Source organism: Varroa jacobsoni, unplaced genomic scaffold, assembly GCF_002532875.2.
Source record: "Varroa jacobsoni isolate VJ856 unplaced genomic scaffold, vjacob_1.0 scaffold_343, whole genome shotgun sequence".
In the NCBI taxonomy this organism is placed as follows: domain Eukaryota; kingdom Metazoa; phylum Arthropoda; class Arachnida; order Mesostigmata; family Varroidae; genus Varroa; species Varroa jacobsoni.
The window spans coordinates 295,385-300,646 of record NW_019213245.1 but is presented as its reverse complement, the minus strand read 5'-3'; the positions used below and the strand labels follow the sequence as shown (position 1 = coordinate 300,646).

Here is a 5,262-nt window from a genome sequence, read left to right as displayed (position 1 = left end):
CGAATAACTGAATTAAGGCGCTTTTTCAAAGCATCGTGAACAAGCCGGTTCGTTCACGGCTATCAAAGCAGACAGAAATCTTTAAGATCAAGCTAGCGCAGAGTACAAATACCGATACCGGCGTTTAAGGGCATTCTTGAACCCACGCGAGGTACTAAATCTTTTCTACGACGTTCGGGTGCTCGTAACCCGGGCAAAAAATAGTCCACCGAACTTGATGCCGTAAACGATACCAGGCTATACCGGAGCGAGGTGTGATCATGAAACAAAAGCTTCATCCTATTAGTTCCACGCGAACCACGAAAACCCTCTTTTAAAGCATAGAACGCTGAGTATTTAATCGAAGTTTCTGAGAGATAGGGTACGCAGATAACATTGCTGTCTCTGTTCTTGGCGATTAGTGAATTAACTATGCTCACCTCACGAAAGCGTCGTATATAGCACGAAGGCGTTCCTGAAGCCCGAAGCTACAGAGCAGAGAATAGAAGAATATAAATAAGCGCTACTTCAAATAACCATACAGTACAGTGTTTCTTAGGTAATTTTCAATCGATATCATTTTTCTTAGAAACCGGTGTGATATTTGTAGCCTATAGAAAAATACATTTAATTTTAAGAAGGGGGCAGTTAATATACGAGCCGATAAATACACTATTTATTATTCATACTTTAAAAGCGTTCCTGGTTTTATTCGAAAGATCCCGACGATAGAGACACCTTGTAACTAAAATATAAAATATAAATAAAAAATATTCAAATTAAATCTTTGTTGGTAGCTTGTTCCTGCATGCACACATCTATTCTACAATGAATATCGCGCTTCACAAATATTTGACCCCGAATTAGGTTTTTAGAGAAACTTTAAGCGATGTTGTCGAAAACGCACCGAAAAATAATTACATCACATTAACATTCACATATACCGACCACATAATCAATTTAAAAAAAAATCACAGTACTGAACGTACGTTTGCCTGTGCGTGTCTGACCTCGAACTTCATATGTTTCTATTGCACTGTTCAGCCATCTGGAAGTTCCACAATGGAAGGAAAAGATAGTATGCTACACCATACAAACTTGTGTATACAATGTATTTATAAATAGATATGTGTTGCTAAATGCGTTGTTGTGTTAGAACATGTCGAGCATTCTTCGCGTTCAAGAAACGTTCCCGTGCTTAAACAACACGGAGGCTGATGCCTTTTATGTATCAGTGAAAGACATTGCAGTGTAAAGTGGCGCATCTGAAGTTGGTTGGCCGCGGCTGCCAGCAAGAAGTCGATGTACAGCTCAGACCGCTTCATTTAAGGCATCGCCAAGTGGAGATATCGCGGAATGGGAAAACGAGCGCTGGTAATGTGTGAGGGTGCTCAAGCGAAGCCTTTTGCTGCTGTTCACACAGAGCGGAAGTCATTCTCGCCCTACATCTAAGCCCAGGGTCCTCCGACCGGCGATGCTCGATCGCGGCCAATGACATCATGGAACTGGAAGCTAGTGCGAACAGTTAAACGAGGTGGGAGGCTGTTGGGTCTTGGGCTTGAGCGTAGTACCGGTGCGCATTTTTTTGACAAACGACTTGTAGAAGATGTTTTGCATCTGCGAACATTTTTGTCGCTTAGGTCTATTCCCAGCGGCGATGTAGCTCAGATGCAACAACGTTTCATCTCGTTTATCCTTAACCCAGCAGGGAAAGAAGAGGTTACGGAGGAAGATTATGGTTAATTTGAGATATATGACATCTATAAATCGGTTCTCATCATATATTTGTAATACATCTATATGTATATGGTAATTTTGTGTGCCGTTATATGGTAAACTGTTTCGACTTTAGTTCTAATTTCTCTATTAGCTAAGGCTATATATGGGATTAGGGGCATTATTAAAATACTTAACTATTGCTGTGCCCTGTTAGGCCGAGCGAGGAATCCGGCGCTGACTAATGAGTATTGATTACATTAGTGAATATTCGATAGCTATCGTCTGATACTTCATTTCATCAGGGATGGATCCTAAACCTGTTTTATCATGTCATCGATTGCACAAGCGCTCAAGCACAAATGAATATTTGGCCTAATGACGATACCTTCACTTGATGCCATAAACCAACGTGGCATCTCAACGTTTTATCCTGCGTAATATAAGAGTTGTTGTATTGCACACGCATAATAGGCCAGTAATGCCGAATACCTTAAGCGTGGTTTAAGGCAGGCGGTGGTGAAGGGCCTAGGTACTGCGATTTCCGACTATCAAAGCTGCAACGTAGCACGCACTTTACGTTTCCGTTCTGTTTAGTAACATCAGCAAAACGTCTTACAAATATTTCATCGATATTCTTACCTGTAGCTGGCGCGATCCAATGCATTCTATAGTTCCTACTGATTTGGGTTACATTCGACCATTTAGCCAGAGGATCTCCTTGGTCCTCCGTTGCGACTACTACTGTTTCTGGGCGGTCGGTTTTTTGCTGAAGCATCGTGTCTGTAGCTCTCGCCACCTTGTCCCATCATCACAAAGTAGATAAGAACAAACGTTTCGGAAGAAAGATTCAGAGACTGCTGTCGTAATACGGAAATATGGCGGCACTTTATGATCGATGTCGCGTCGTATGGTCGGCAGCTTCTTTGGATGTCCGATAGCACTTGTGTTAGTCAGGTGAGGGATGGTTGGATAATATCACAATAGCTATATAAAAGAAACGATAGAGGTTGTAGCTAGAATGAATAATTCTTGCTTAATGGGAGACATTTCTTACTACCTTCTACCTCTATTAGTTCTGCTGAAGTTGCTTTTCATAGTTTGTGTATAGATAACAATGTCATAGCGGTTTCCAATCTGAAATCGTTGTCATTCATTTATGTATTTCTGCGTTCAAATAGATCGCTGTGATGAGCTCGGCTGAAACGTATAGATAGTATCAGCGTGTACGCTTTCTGTGTTTCCCGTCCGCGCAAGGCGAAATGTAAACGAGCAGGGGGGCAAAATGAATGCGTAGAAATAGGCTTTGAATATTCAGTGCCAAGAACACACTGGCGGTATACAGATCTATAATAGTTCGTACGCTCAAACCTGCGCAAGCGTTTACCATCTACTACGGCAAAGTTCGATAACAGATCTGAGTAGTGTTTAAATGAAATGTCCATAAACGGAAAGCTTTGACGTATTAACGCTATGTCTGAACTTAAGCGTCGACAAGGAAGACGTTTCTGAACTTGAAAAGATTGGTAATGTTACGCGTTTACATATTTTATGTGTAGCAGACTTCAAGAGCGAGACTTCAATAAATAGCTTGGCCACCGACAAGCAGTAAAATTTACGCAGACGTATTAAATGTCACTCTTATTTGATATGAGTACAGCGCATCAGCCCTATATTAGGCAGTGCGTAAATCAGCGAACTTGTATTCGTGTATAATAGGCCCTTATAGAACTCATTCGTCAGACTCAGGCCATGATGCAAGTTCAGTTGACAATGGCATTTACGGAGCTGATAAGGACGCGCACTGTAGTTCCAATTGTTGCGTATCAAATAATTGCTTGGTGCAAGGTGCTTTGAGATATTAGTAAGCGATTCCTTAATTTAGCGTAGATGGGGTGGCTAAAAGTATAACGTTGGTATAGTACTGCAAAGTCGTTGAAACTACAGGTATTAATACTCTATCCAACATATGTTATCCAACTGTACTTATTATGTGGCCAGCTTGCGTGGTCTGCTAACGTTCTTATCTCGCAGTGCCTCAGTGGCCCTATAAAATAGTAACGGGGACATCCAGCATCCACCCACTGGTATCATCTTGATGTCAGAAGGCTTACAACGAGGTATACAGACAATTCTCCATTTCTGCTCTTTTTTTCTCTGCAGTTATTTCCTTGAGGGCAACCTTAGGCAAAGAGATCGTACTGCTTGCTTATCTCTTACCTAGTCCATGCACGGTAACTGGATATCAGTACACTTTCTGTGTACACATGCACAGCAAAAAAGGAAAAAATTGTACAAACAGATAGACGGACAAAGGCCAAGAGTGAAGCAGATAGAAGCAACGTATCGCGCAGATATATCTGGATCATATAAAAGAATACGAGTGTATATAGACGAAGAAATAACGGCCATCCGAGGGAGTGTGGCCATGCTGGTAAAGTACAAGCTTGTAAAGTAGCAAAATGGGAGCAGTTCATCGCAAAGACGAATGCATGCCTAGAGATCTGAAGACTACGAGAAACATTATTTGCAACGGCATACATACATGTATGAGACATTGTACCTTGGCCACAATCACCCACTGTTTTCTGTCGTCTATACTGTCTGTCGGCACGAGCCGACCCTCTTTTCTCAGCGGTGGATTTGCTTTGGGCGGTAGACGCATATACGTGATCCGGATATCATTGTAGTGAAAGCGACAGTGGTAATGGGTATCGCGACAGCTACGATAGCCAATTCTGTCTGGCTCTCGATCTCTCCACCGTTTCCGTTAGGTGGCGCTGTTCTTAACGTATGGCATTGCTTTCTATATCTCTCCACGCCAATGTGACCTGTCCTATTATTGAAGTGGCCTGACTGACAGAAAATCAGCAGTAACAAAACAAGCAACCAGTATTTTACCTGTGCAAAAGGGTACGCTGCTGAGCATGAGGAATCTGTTATTTGAAATGCGTTTGTTGCATACACCAAGAATACGCAGCGCTTCGACAAGTAACTTTAGTAAGTTTCCTAGATGACACGTTTTACCAGTTATTTCGTACTGTATTTAATGACGAACGAATACGCATGCAGCCGCAGGCCATCCTGATAAATAGTGCTTGCCATTATGTAGATAAATTTATAACAATCACGAATCAGACAATAACGTCTAGAAATGAAACAGAGAATTATCGCCCGAGATGCCACGTATATTTTACGCTTAGAATTTTTTTTTTTCATTTTCTTTAGGCAATTTCCACCATGGGCGCGCTTACGATGCCACTAGATACTTTCATTTCGGTAGCATTTTTTCCTCGTAATGTAGAAATTGTATTTATAGCTGGTCGTTTAAAGCCCCCAAACCTGGTCGCCGTCAAGACATTAATATCAGAAAATGCTATACTCGACACCGTATCTAACAACGGTAGAATGATATGATCAATCACTATAGAAATCGTTGCGTTTTAAGAGCGGCGCGATAAGCAAAAGCGTTCGACGACGACGACCGTGGATGTAACACCACACAAATCTCGGCCAAGATAAACGTTCATTATTGGCACCAGACGTTCTCACCTTTTCTGTTTCCAC

At 41.8% G+C, this 5,262-nt stretch overlaps 1 long non-coding RNA gene across 1 annotated transcript; it reads right to left on the bottom strand.

Annotated features, from left to right (window-relative positions):
- Nucleotides 1-654: 654 nt before the first annotated feature.
- Nucleotides 655-2,620, bottom strand: LOC147753619 (uncharacterized). The gene is made up of 2 exons (XR_015310639.1): nucleotides 2,338-2,620; nucleotides 655-1,674 (listed from the first exon to the last, which is right to left on the bottom strand). It is a non-coding gene; the product is annotated as an uncharacterized LOC147753619 (long non-coding RNA).
- Nucleotides 2,621-5,262: the final 2,642 nt, after the last annotated feature.